This window comes from Saccopteryx leptura, chromosome 6 (genome assembly GCF_036850995.1).
Source record: "Saccopteryx leptura isolate mSacLep1 chromosome 6, mSacLep1_pri_phased_curated, whole genome shotgun sequence".
In the NCBI taxonomy this organism is placed as follows: Eukaryota; Metazoa; Chordata; class Mammalia; order Chiroptera; family Emballonuridae; genus Saccopteryx; species Saccopteryx leptura.
In genome coordinates this window covers 141,463,985-141,478,417 of record NC_089508.1, presented here as the reverse complement: position 1 = coordinate 141,478,417, position 14,433 = coordinate 141,463,985, and the positions used below count along the sequence as shown (strand labels likewise).

At 41.8% G+C, this 14,433-nt stretch overlaps 1 protein-coding gene across 1 annotated transcript in view; it reads left to right on the top strand.

Moving 5' to 3' along the window:
* The first annotated feature begins 12,960 nt into the window (after positions 1–12,960).
* The window catches only part of RALA (RAS like proto-oncogene A), an 84,384-nt gene continuing 82,911 nt past the window's right edge, over positions 12,961–14,433 (top strand). The window contains exon 1 of the mRNA XM_066342374.1: positions 12,961–13,217. The gene's annotated coding sequence lies outside the window, so the exon portion shown is untranslated. The remainder of the gene's footprint in view (positions 13,218–14,433) is intronic.

Below are 14,433 nucleotides of genomic sequence, written 5' to 3'. Positions count from 1 at the left end.
AAGGAAACAAACAGTGAATTGTGGTATTACAGAAACTAAATGATTGTTTCTAGAAGGAAGAAATGGTCAACAATTAAAATGCTATTAAAACATTAAACACTATAAAATGTCATGTAATAGGAATGATATTGGTGACTTTATTGAGACTAGTTTAACAGCAATGTTGGGAATGTAAGCGTGATTACAAATGACTGAGGAGTAACTCGGAAATGGCAAAACACAGAAAATTCTTTCAAAAATTTTTTTAATGAAAGGAAGAAAAATTTGAGTATAAGTTAGAGGGATGGAGACTGTGTATGAGAGAGACATTTTAAACAGATGAGCATGCTAATAGCAAGAAATCAGTACTATGAGAGGTTGAAGACATGACAGAAAGAGAATAATTGCTGGAGCAAGGTTCTCAAGTAGTCGGGAAGAGTTGAAATCCAAAATTCCTGCTAGATGACGGCCTTCTCTTGTGAAATGAATATGGTTCAAACATTGCAGGTTTGAGTATAATTAACATGTACTACCTCGTGTTATTTTTATTTCTTATAATAAACTGTACAGCATAGGTATTTTAGAAGGCAGAGAAATATAATTTGTTTCAGTGTCCAGCTTATTAATACTATTTTCTCTTACTCACAAGACTTAAACCACCTAGATTTGGTGCTCTCCCTCCCAGGAGCATGCCTTTGTCCCTTTCCCCTCTTCTTTCCCCACAGGCATGCATCTCGGATACTTTAAAGCTCCCTACAGACTTGCAACCAGGGGAGCAATGGGCAGCGGCAGCTCATCTTAGGCTACCCCCCTGAACCTGTCTCCAAAGCCACCTTTTCTCTGACTTCCCAGTGAGCCAAAGCAGCCCAGCCTGGGCTCATTTCTTTCCTATACATTTCCAGAGAACTGAAGCAACCCACCTAACCCCTCCCCACACACACACACACACTTCACTGTTGCTTCTTCTATCCTAACTAAACTTTTCCTTGTTTCACTCTCCCCAGCTTTAACAAAAATACTCTCAAAATAAAAAAATAAAAATAATAAACCACCTAGACTTATGGAATCTAGCCAGACATTCCTTATTCTATAAGGTGTCTGAAATATAGTAAATATTGAATAAATATTAATTGAATTCCCTTTCCTTAGTTTACTCTGGACTCATACTTAGTTACTTCAGTGATGGCATCTTATTTTTCCTTTTGGCTTCTCAGATCTGTACCTTCTGGTTTAATCTATTCTATTCTGCTTACCAAATCTCTCCTGACTTTATAAATATTTTCTGTCTGGTCAATCCCTACTGATACCCTTTCCCAGGGAAAATCAATTCATTATGATAGAATAATTTACTTTATTTGATTTTACTGGGGGGGGGGAGATGAGAAGCATCAACTTGTAGTTGCAGCATTTTAGTTGTTCATTGATTGTTTCTCATATGCCTTGATGCTGGGGGCTGCAGCCAGGCAGTAATCCCTTGCTCAAGCCAGCCAGCAACCTTGGGCTTTAGATCAGCAACCTTTGGGCTCAAGCCAGCAACCATGGGATCATGTTGATGATACCACACTCAAGCCACCAACCCCAAGCTCAGGCTGGCGAGCCTGCATTCAGCATAAAGCACCCATGCTCAAGCCGGTTACCTTGGGGTTTTGAACCTGGAACCTCAGCAAACCAGGTTGACGCTCTATCCACTTCATCACCACTGGTCAGGTGAATAATTCAGTTTAATAAAGCATATTAAAGACTAAATTTGTATTCAGTATGAAGATATGAAGGTATTCTGTGCACATACATGCACACAAGAATACAGAAGCCACTAGAAATTGATGCTGAGTATGTGGGAGAATAATGCAACCTATATATAGTTGAACAAAAACTAAAATGGGTATCAATTTTCACAGTGACAAATGCCAACCAAAGGCAAATTTTCACAGAGACCTTAAAATGTATCAAAGAGATCTTAAAAATATTGAATTGGGCTCTTTGTTAACTAGTGATGAAATGCATACTTTTATTTATAGTTAACAAGTATAAAAATTGTTTAAGTTTTATTTAAGTAGAATCAAACATATCTATTACCTCACTCAAGAGAAATATTTCATTCAGAAGATAAATCTAAATGGCTTCTAAAAATACTTGGTTAGAATACATAACAGTAAGAATCACTTTTGGAGCTAATTCAGTGATAAAACAATGTAAAATACATTATCCCATGGACCTTAACTATATCTTTTTTTTAAGATTTTATTTATTCATTTTTGAGAGGAGAGAGACAGAAGGAAGAAGGAGCAGGAAGCATCAACTCCCATATGTGCCTTGATCAGGCAAGACCAGGGTCTCGAACCGGCAACCTCAGCATTTCAGGTTGACGCTTCATCCACTGCACCACCACAGGCCAGGCTCTTAGCTATATCTTAAATAAAAAGATATAAAAATACTGCACAACAGCAAATTCAAATTTTATTTAAAAATGTTTATTTAATAAGTATATTACTAACATTTCTCTTAATATAGCAAAAAAAGAAATTAAAAGAAGCAATTAAGAAATATTTCCAGCTGTACAAATTTAGGGCTTCCATGACTAAAAGAGGGTGAAGATTCTAACATTATTTACATACATTTTTTTCTACATTAGGAAAATGTTTATATCTAAACATTAGAGAGAATGTTTATATCTAATACAAGTTCACCCAGTTTAACCCTGGTCAAAGTGAAGGCCATAGTTAGACAATGAAGACTTACTTATTATTACTTTACCAGGGGTCCCCAAACTTTTTACACAGGGGGCCAGTTCACTGTCCCTCAGACTGTTGGAGGGCCGGACTATAAAAAAACTATGAACAAATCCCTATGCACACTGCACATATCTTATTTTAAAGTAGAAAAACAAAATGGGAACAAATACAATATTTAAAATAAAGAACAAGTAAATTTAAATAAACAAACTGACCAGTATTTCAATGGGAACTATGCTCCTCTCACTGACCACCAATGAAAGAGGTGCCCCTTCCGGAAGTGCAGCGGGGGGCCGGATAAATGGCCTCAGGGGGCCACATGTGGCCCACGGGCTGTAGTTTGGAGATCTCTGACTTAATGCATTTGTCGTGTGCCAGATATTGTTCTAAGCACTCTTCAGATATTAACTCATTTAATCTTAAAATCATGTAATAGAATATAGTTTAAATTTTTTTAAATAATTGCTATTTTCCTCTCCACCTTTCTACCTACCCATCATATGTAGTCAGTGAAAGAACAGCAAAAGTCCAATGAAAAGATCTTTGACGTTGACTCTTAAGATTTGAGTTACCTTCTGGCTCTATTTAGGGTTCTACATAAGCTTAGATAACTTACTGAAACTAAAACTTTCCAAACCTGACTGATGATTAGAATGCAAAGGAGAGTGTGATAAATACAGATTTGTTAGGCTTCACCCAACTTTCTAATGATTATGTTTAGAGTAGGACTTGAGAACCTGAATTGCCTTTAAAGCTATACAGGTGATTCTAATAAGCAGCAATTGGGAACCATTATTCTAGTAGTCTTATCTTCTAATCACCTGACAGAATAAAGTTATGGAAATATGCTGTCCACAAGGATGGACATGAAGGAGAGCTTTATAAAGACCTAAATTGTCACCTGACCAGGTGGTAGCATAGTAGATAGAGCGTCAAACTGGGACATGGAGGACCTGGGTTCGAGACCCTGAGGTTGCCAGTTTGAGCGCGGGCTCATCGGGTTTTAGCAAGGCTCACCAGCTTGAGCCCAAGGTCACTGGCTCCAGCAAGGGGTCATTCGGTCTGCTGTAGTCCCCCAGCCAAGGCACATATGAGAAATCAATCAATGGACAACTAAGGAATCGCAATGAAGAATTGATGTTTCTCATCTCCCTCCCTTTCTGTCTGTCTGTCCCTATCTGTCCCTCTCTCTGACTCTCTCTGTCGCTGCCACAGAAAAAAAAAAAGAGACCTAAATTGTCAGACCTCCACTCTTTCTGTATTCTCATTAGATTGGCCACAGCTAAAGGGTCATGTAGAACAGTGGTCCCCAACCCCCGGGCCACGGTCCAGTACCGGTCCGTGGGCCATTTGGTACTGGTCCACAGAGAAAGAATAAATAACTTACACTATTTTCGTTTTATTTATATTTAAGTCTGAATGATGTTTTATTTTAAAAAAATGACCAGATTCCCTCTGTTACATCCATCTAAGATTCACTCTTGATGCTTGTCTCGGTCACGTGATACATTTATCCATCCCACCCTAAAGGCCGATCAATGAAAATATTTTCTAACATTAAACTGGTCTGTGGCCCAAAAAAGATTATGGACCACTGATGTAGAATATCCATATCCAAACATAAACAGGAATAGTATACAGGTGATTGTCATCTATAGCAAGCACCTACTTAAGCCTACTTACTTAAGGCCTGATGTCAATGAAAGTAAAGCAGGAAACTGATACAATGGTCTCACTAATATGACTTATAAAACAAACCAATAGGCCCTGGCCAGTTGCCCCAGTGGTAAAGCATCAGCCTGGCATGTGGAAGTCCCAGGTTCAATTCCCAGTCAGGGCACACAAAAGCAACCATCTGCTTCTCTACCCCTTCCCCCTCTCTCTCCCTCCCCACCCTCCTGCTGCCCTAGCTCAATCAAGCAAGTTGGCCCCAGGCACTGAGGATGGCACCATGGGCTCACCTCAGGTGCTAAAAATAGCTTGGTTGCCTATCAACAGAGCAACAGTTCTAGATGGGCAGAGCATCACCCTGTAGGGGGCTTGCTGGGTGGACCCCACTTGGGGCACATGCGGGAGTCTGTCTCTCTGTCTCCCTGACGCTCACTTAAAAAAAAAGTATCTTTACCTAAATGTGTAAAAAACAATCATGCACCTAAGTTTCCAGTGATTATATGAAGTATGTTCTTTACATTATTCAACTAATCATTACAAAGTATTTTGTCTTCATCCCTAAAATATTTTAGGTACTTATGCCTTATACCATGAAGGATACAAAGGTGAATAAAACAAAATACCTGTTTTCAAGGCCGTAAAGACAGATAAAAAATTTTTTACATTTGCCTGACTGGTGGGGGTACAGTGGATAAAGCCTCAACCTGGAACACTGAGGTTGCCAGTTCGAAACTCTGGGCTTGCCTGGCCAAGGCACATATGGGAGTTGATGCTCCCTGCTCCTCCTCCCCTTCTCTCTCTCTCTCTCTCTCTCTCTCTTTTCTCTAAAATAAATAAATAAAATCTTAAAAAATAAAATAAATTAAAAAAAATTTTAATTTCTTTGGCTGAATTTTAGAGATTCTGCAGGCAATCAATTACAAGCTATATTATGAACCATTTTATAGGTGTTCTGGCACAACTGCCATATCATGCTGTTAACTCTGGTATAAAGTACTAGAGCAGTGGTTTCGGAGACCCCTGTGTTTTGGTCGTTCAACCCCCGCCGGGGTCGCGACCCACAGGTTGAGAACAGCTGTACTAGAGGGACAGTGCATTTGAGTCTCAAGAATTTAAATTTGACTGTTGTTAATTTGTGGCAAATCTTTAAGCCCTTAGGAAAGTCTTTAAACCCTGTGAGTCTAATATTTTTTGAACAATGACTATCTTGTAAAATTATTGTGAAAACAAAATGAAGTAATACAACTATTAAGGTGTCAATGTTATAGACAATGCTCATAATTTTAATAATAAACCATGTGTTTTCAGTTGTTTTTCCACCAATAATAACAAATTGCTATTAACCAATTACTTTCTTATCTGGCCCCCCATACACCAGGAAGGCTTTTATGGTTTCTAATATATTTACATTTGTAGTATTTTTGTAAGTTGGTATAGAATAAGCATATGTATAAACATAAGCATATTTATATAGCCACAAATATATTTAAATGTGTTCATTTATGCATTTACTTTCCGAGATTCAGAAGCCTCCAATTTAATGGGCAACATTTAATCTATGGCAGGGATAGACTGTTGACAAAAAATGGATTCTATGAGAAGTAATCTTACAGGGTGATCTGATCATAGATTCCTAACTAGGCAGGTGATGGTGGATAGTCATAATCCAGACATATAACTTCTATAAGGCTTATCTTTGTCTTAAGCAACACCTGTCCATCTAGATTATCACGCCTTTGAATAAGAATAACCACCCTCGGCCTGACCTGTGGTGGCGCAGTGGATAAAGCATCGACCTAGAAATGCTGAGGTCGCCGGTTCGAAACCCTGGGCTTGCCTGGTCAAAGCACATATGGGAGTTGATATTTCCAGCTCCTCCCCCCCTTCTCTCTCTCTCTGTCTCTCCCCTCTCTCTCCCTCTCCTCTCTAAAATGAATAAATAAAAAAAAGAATAACCACCCTCAAAAGAGCCCATAATCTTAATTACTGAATTTTGTAATCCAATCCCCATGTTGCTTCCCTCCACCTTCATGTAATCTTCCTTACATTTTCTCAATTTCCAATGCATAAAAGAAACTGCATAGCTGTCCTTCTCTAGAGCATTTGAGATCTTGATGTCATCATTTGTTGTTGCTTTATTTCAAATAGAATCCTACAAAGATTTTCTACAGGACAAGACATTGGACAAAACCTTATAGGACTATATGTTTTATTTTTTATTCTAATTATACAAGAATAGGAAAGACAAGTTTTATAGGAATGGTCACCTTCATGTTTCATATAATTTATTCTATAGGGACATCAGTAATGCTTTAACAGAAAATTTCAGTTCAATAACTGCAGTAAACTAATTGTGAGTTCTAAAACATGAATCTAATGAAAGCATAGCTACATTATACTTCTCCCAAAAGCATATAAGTAGCAGCTAATGTAAGAATTGTAGTTACTAAAACTTTATACTCAGTCTATTCTTTTTTCCCCTATCCTTAATGTATAAGGTTTGATCATAAATAAAAATTAAACTCACAAGTTAAAAGGAAATCTAAGCGTATTTTAAGCCTTACCCAGGTAGCTTAGTTGGTTAGAGCATCTATCCCGGGGTAGAGAGCCATGAACACCACATATTTTAAAATGTAATTCTGTGAGAGCCATACAATATGTTTAATGTGTGCATTTTATGTAAGACCAACACTTTTAAAGTACAATAAGTCTCTGAATTCTTTTTAATAACGTTGTTATGCTGTTGCTAACCAATGATGAATAAAGTACTTCTTACCAGTAATGCAACTTCTGGTGCTGCATGGTTTTGCTGATGGCTTTGTAGTCTGGTTGATATGTGATAAGGTTAAGCTTCATGCAGGCATTGAGACTTCCATCTGTTAAATGTAATCGTAGGTTGATCTTAACGTTCTTTAGATGTGAGAAAGACTGCTCACATGTATACGTAGAGCCAAACAATACTCACACACTGCAGTGTGTGGTATGTGATGGGAAGCGCATTCCAAGTTTTGACAATCAGCTGGTCCGCAAGTTGAAGTTTTTTCATTTCTCCCCATGTGTTTGCTCACCAACTCTGCTAGCTGTCATGCAAGTCTTTCCAAATCTTCATTCAGTGACTGGAACTTATTCACCCACATGTCTGAGACCTTCAGCTCAGCAGCTTGTAGCTCAAAATCTCTGATGGAGACACCGGGGATGTAACTCAGGTCGGCGCTGTCCACTGCACACTACTCATGTGGATGGGTGATGAAAAGACGAGTGCGCTCACGAAATTCTCCAAAGCGTGCTTTGAATGACTGCAGGAGATTAGATGTGAAGCCCACTAGCTGCTAGAGATCAAGATGTTGAACACGGCCACTTGCTATGCATGCATCTTTAAACTTTCCCAGTTTTTCAAAGTGTAATAAACTACTTGTTTCAATGTTGGTGATGAAGAGTTCCAGCTTGTTTACAAACGCAAACACTGCTTGTTAAAGGGATAAGACTGTATTTCCAACGCCTTGAATTTTCACATTGAGCTGGTTCAGATGTTCAGTCATGTCCATGAGATAGCAGAACTTCGGAAGCCACTCAGTGCTAGCTAACTCAGGATGCTCAATGTTTTTCATTTCAAGAAAAGTCCAGATTTTGCTCAGACAAGCCACGAAATGGCTGAGCACCTTCCCTCTTGACAACCAACGCATATTGCTGTGCAGAAGCAGACCAGGATAATTATTCTCAACTTCATCCAGCAGTGTTTTAAACTGGCATCATTTAAAGATCGGGCAAAAACAAAGTTGACCACCTAAATGACCAGCGACATCACCTCACCAAGCTGCTCGCTACACATCTGAGCACAAAGTGCCCCTGATGTGGGATGCAGTGAAAACTTAGGATGGGTCTCTTTTCATGTTCACGAGGAAGTGCTACAAATCCTCTGTTTTTCCCCACCATGCACGGAGCACCATCAGTACACACCGAAATAAGTTTATCCATCGGTAGAATTTTTCTTTAGCAAACTCAGTGAAAGACTTGAATAAATCCTCCCCTCTTGTTGTCTCTTTCATAGGCAAAACAGCAAGACTTTCCCCACGTATTGTGTCACCAACAGCATACCTTGCATTCATGCTGAACTGGGATAAATGGCTTGTCTCTTGACTCATCCAAAGCGAGAGAAAAGAATGGTGCTGCATTTATGTCCTTCACTTGTGTTGCCTCAATTTGACTTGCCATCATGATGTATGATTGTGAACAGTTCTTGCCGACAGAGGCATGTCTTTTATTCGTTTGATTATCTTGTCTTTATCCAAAAAGTCGTCAAAAAGTTCATTGGCAACATCAAGCATGAATGTTTTGGCATACCCCCATCTGTGAATGGCTTTCCGTTTCTCACAATTGCTAAAGCACCAGCAAAGCTAGCCAAATTCCTGTCACCTTGTTGGGTCCAAACACGGAGTTGCTGCTGTCTAGCTTGCACTCTGCACAGTAGCTCTTGACATGCTTTCTTCCTGCTGTCCCCCACTGGATATTTTGATGCAAATATAGTATGGCATGTGTCGAAGTGCCGCTTTATATTTGACCGTTTCATTGATGCAATTTTATCATTATATATTAGACACACTGCAGAACCTGCTCTCTCCACAAAGGCGAACTCCTCTGTCCATTCCTGCTGAAAAGTATGATACTCCTCTTTTTTTCTTTTAGCCATCTTCTTCATCAAAAGGGTTTCTGCAATTAGCTGGCTGACTACTTGATTAAATGGAGGGAAGTTTACTTCCTGACCTCACAATGACCTGTGTATGTTATGCATTATCCAATAACAATTTGGTGTTGTCCTGCAGGACAGCTGTGATTGGCTCCAGCCACTTACAACCATGAACATGAGCGGCAGGAAATAATTGGATTGTAATACATGAGAATGTTTTATATTTTTATTTTTTTTAATTTATTTTATTTTATTTATTCATTTTTAGAGGAGAGAGAGAGGGAGAGACAGAGAGGGAGAGAGAGGGGAGAGAGACAGAGAGAGAGAAGGGGGGAGGAGCTGGAAGCATTAATTCCCATATGTGCCTTGACCAGGCAAGCCCAGGGTTTTGATCTGGCGACCTCAGCATTGCCAGGTCGACGCTTTATCCACTGTGCCACCACAGGTCAGGCTAGAATGTTTTATATTTTTAACGTTATTTTTTTTTTATTAAAGATTTGTCTGTGAGCCAGATGCAGCCATCAAAAAAACCACATCTGGCTCATGAGCCATTGGTACCTGACCCCTGATCTATTCTGATAGAACAAGGTTGCAGGTTTGATCCCCAGTCAGGGCACATACAAGAATCAACCAATGAATGCATAATTAAATAAAATAACAAATCGGTTTCTCTCTCTCTCCCTTTCTCTTTCCCTAAAATAATAATAATAAAAGACTTCTAAACATATTTTAAAACAGACTCCTTATGTTTCTGTTTCATTTTCTTTCAGTTGCCCAGGCAGTAAATTTAGAAATGCTCATGGCCTGACCTGTGGTGGCACAGTGAATAGAGCATCAACCTGGAATGATGAGGTTGCCAGTTCAAAACCCTGGGCTTGCCTGGTCAAGGCACATAGACAAAGCAACAAACAAGCAATGAACAACTAAACTGAAACAACTATACTTCTCACTTCCTCCCTCCCCCGCCACATAAAATCAATAAATAAAACAACAACACAAAACTTTCCAGAGTTTTGCCCTGGCCAGATAGCTCAGTTGGTTAGAGCAGCATAGAGCACCATTCAGATATGCAGAGGTTGTGATTTGATCCTCAGTTATGGCACATTCAAAGAGTGTTGTTTCTGTCTCTCTCTCTTCCTTCCTCCCCTCTACAATCAATTTAAAAATATTAAAAAGAAATGCTCATGAATTATCCTGAAAATTATTGCTAATTATTAATATGTACTTACAATTATGCCCTTTCTTCCAAGTGTCTCAAAGAGCTTTTAGAGGATTATTTTCTTATATCCCTGAGAGGCAGGTTGGTAGGAAGTTATTCTCTCCATTTTACAAAGAAATTAGGTCATAGAGTTAAGCGACTTTTCTAGGGGGATATAATGAACAAAGAACAAAAAAGGGACTCAAGATCACTTCTGGTTCAATATATTATCCATTATAGTAATATATCTGAAGGCATCCCTACTCTAGGAAAATTGAGAATAATGTACTTGAATAACTTAAGAATTAAAGGTGATAGTTCCTCATTTTTTGTGTGTAAATGCTGCGCTATAGGAATACATAAGAACTAATAATCTGTAACAATGTAACTATTATTTACAGGGCTTTTGATATTTGTGGTTTTCTGAAGCCTCCGCTCAAAACGACCCATTCTATTTCTGACTCCTTTAAGCCAGGATGGCATTACTGTGAACAACCAAGACACAGGTGGGCCAGGCTAATGAATTTAAAGGTATCTTTCATTGTGTTTCCATTGCTCATTCTTGAAGTCATCCTCCTTCTAGTTCTCCATTTAGCAGTTATTCACACAACCTGCCATTCTCCATCCTTCATCTATGGCCAACTTAACTAAGCTAATGTCAATAATCAAATTAAAACTTTTTATTAAAATAACATTTCATTTTACGAGTTTATGATTGTGGGGAAAACAGCTGTGTTAGGCTTACTCATGGGCTTATTGGCTGTAAGCACTTTGCCTGATTAGCGTGTCATCTACATAAGGCTGCGGGTTCTTTCCCTGAGCAGCGATTCCCCCACACCATGAGGTGTGGTTTTACTTGCTCCCTTGCCCTTACTGCGAATAGCAGATTTTCCTTTATTAGCACTTTCCCTCTTGTTTATTCGCTCTTCTGTATTTGTGAACTTCCAATAAATGGGTATGGCTCTGCGCCTTCTGGCTCCCCAGTTCCTCTATCTTCTGCCTAAATTCAGTGAAAACCTGCCTGGCCTCAACCACTAACATTACAACAATATTTGTTACCATTGTCCTATTCAGTTCCCAGTAAGCCTAACTTATCCTTGGATCATTAAGCATTTGAGTATTAATCTAAACATGGGTATAAATCACCAGCGGGGGACTTTTTCAATGCGACATTTCCACAATTTTCCCAAGAAACTTAGGGAGAAAGGAGAAGTGGTTTTGAAACTGCTCAATGAAGTGCGACTGCCGTCTGCCTGGATGTGGTAATAGAAACCTAAGGTTTTTCTAAATTTAGCCTAGATCCTCCCCAGAGCACTAGACTCACATAGGAACTGACATTTGACGCACCACTGATATTTCAAACAGACCATGTCCAAAATGGCACTCATTTCTGCACCCTTTTACCTCCCCAAACCCCGCCCTCCTTATTTGGTAAAATCTACCTTTATCCTCCCTAAAGGGCAAAACAGGATCATCGCTACTCCCCTTCTCTTACCCAACCTGACCCCAGCAATAAATGATCAAAATCAGTTGATTGGGCCCAAATACTTTAGGAATATATCTTTGTATGGTCACTGACACTCACATAATGGTCCTTTCATCCTTTCCCTTCTTGATTTCTGTAATGGCCTTTGCCTCACTATGGCAGGAAAAGATAGTTCTCATGATTTGGCTCCTATCTGCTTCTCCAGCCTCATCTTTTTCAGAAGCTCAGACTAGAACTTTTAGGTCCTGTAATCACCAAGCAGATTGCTCAACACATTATTCGTCCCAGTGATGCATGACTTTTTTGGTAGGATCTGGATTTGCTATCTCATCCCCTACTTCTGTGCTGGTAAACCCCTATTTATCTTTAACGAAGTATTAGTCATCTATTTTTCCTCTGTACACCTTGGTACATCACACTTCCGATCATAACTATGCTTCCTGTGTGTCTACCCACTGAATGGGTCGTGCCACACACGGAATTGATACTCAATTTGCAGGCAGAGTAGAAAGAGAAAAGAGCTCAAGAGCTAAGTCTCTGTAGTTGCTAACAAACGTTAGGCAAATGATGTATGTCCAACCCGTGGGAGGATTTATACAAAGGAACCGATTTTGTGGAAGCACTTCCAACTCAAGCAACCAAGTCAAAGGGGGGCCGCAGGATGATCTCAGCACCACGCCAGACCTGCAGCGCTGTAGGGGCTCGAGCCCCCAGAAAAGGCTCCAAACCATCCAAGGGGTGGGTGACTTCTCCACGGACCGGACGTTAGATAGGAAGCCAGGAGCGGCCAATGACCTCTCTCCCAGAATTCGACCGCGAACAGCCATGTCGCCGACCCTAAAACCTCCGCCCCGGGACGCCCCGGGAGAAGGGGCTGCGCCCTAGCAGCAAGATGGCGTCCTTGGCTTCCTCCTTTCCCCAAGAATCCCTCCTGGCCCCCAGAAGACAGGGACGTCGCAGCGCCGACGCCGCCCTGGAAACTCCACAGGACGCGGCCACTCCCGGCCCCGGGGTGGTGACTTCATCTGGTTGGGCGCACGGAACTGGGGGTGGGGCCGCCCCACAAGCAGCGCAGCCCAGCCGCCTGCGGAAGCGGGCACACCCGCGCCCTCCCAGCCATTGTTCTCCAGCTGGGGCGCCCCCGCCCTCCGCTCAGCCGAAGAACAGGAAGTCCCGCCTTCTCCGGCCCCGCCCCACTATCTAGTGCCCCGGAAGTGCTTGCAGCCGCTGCTGCAGAGCGGCCAGGAGGAGGGTGGGACTCCTGTGAGCGGGCGCCCGGAGTCCTCCTCCTCCTTCCCATCCTTCTTTTCCTCCTCCTGCCTCCGAGACTCCGTCGCGCCCGGCGGACTCTTCCTGCTGCTGCTGCTGCTGCTCCCGGCGCGGAGCCTCTCAGAGAGGGCTGAGTACTCTTCGCCGGAGCCTGCGGCTTCCGGTGCCCGCGGGGCGGCGGACTGGTTTGCGGTGCAGGTGAGCGATGCCCGCCCTGGCCACCCGGGAGGAGTGTGGGCCGCCGGAGGGGTGGCGGGCCGAGGCCGGGGCGCTGGGCCCGCCGCGGAGACTGCATATCCCCGTTCTGCCGGGGGATGAGCCCGGGTGCAATCTGGGCGCCGTGTTCGCCGCTTTGCGGGCGAATGTACCCCAGAGGGCGAGCGGCTGCGGCGACGTCCCCGCACTGAGCACCCCTTTCAAGTTGGCCGCGTCGGAAGGTCATCCCGCATCTCCGCTCCTACGCGTGGAAGACCCCGTCTGGGCGGTGCCCGCGACCAGAAGACCCACCGCCGCCGAAGTCCCGCGCCTCACCCCGCCCCTTTTCCCTCCCTCGCGTTCTTTCAACTCCGTGCCTATACCCGAGTTGTTGCTATTTAAGCGTCTCCGCCGGGGTGTTGTGCCAGTTAAAAGAAAGACTTTTTCATACTCGAGTCATTAGATTTTCCGCACTGAATAGCTGGTTCTGGGCTCTTGCACAGGTTTCGCCCGTACTCGGGTAATCAGCCTCTAAAACAAGGAAGAATATAAGATATTTTGAGGGAGCGGTGTTTCCTCTGTAGTCCGTTCCGAAAGATTTTTCCAGAAGTCAAAGATGTGGTTGGTATGCGTTAGCCTGGTATATGTGTGTAAGCGGGCCGGGGTGACCACGCGGTGTTGTTTTAAGGTTTATGGAGAATTAAAGAGTTAACTGGCCTTTGCACGGAAACCAGAATGTCCAGATTTGTGAGAGCTCATCCAAGTGCCATTGGAGGGTGTGTGAGAACGCCAGTGCCACGCCCTACATACAGGTCATGCTGCAAAACACCTAATTTATAAATTGTGTTTGGTGGTGATAGCGGGGGAAACCTTTATAAAAACATGTGTTATAAGTTAATTCGTGTCCTGAAAGTAAATTACAACTTTAATCATGTTCCAAAAATTGAGTAACATTTTATTAGTGAACTCACAGTAAAAGGTATTCCTTTTAGCTAATGGTTATTAATCTATTTAAATATATCTTACTAGTTTATGTTTTTCTGACTTTACTAGTACAATGTTACCATAAAATGACTCTGAGACTCTAAAACATTATTTTTAGACTTTGAATTTCTTCAGGGCAGAAGCCATGTGTTACTCATCTCTTTCCATTGAATGTGGCCTTGAATGTAGAAGTCGCTCATTCATTTCTTCATTGAATGAATGAATGTGTAGGTGA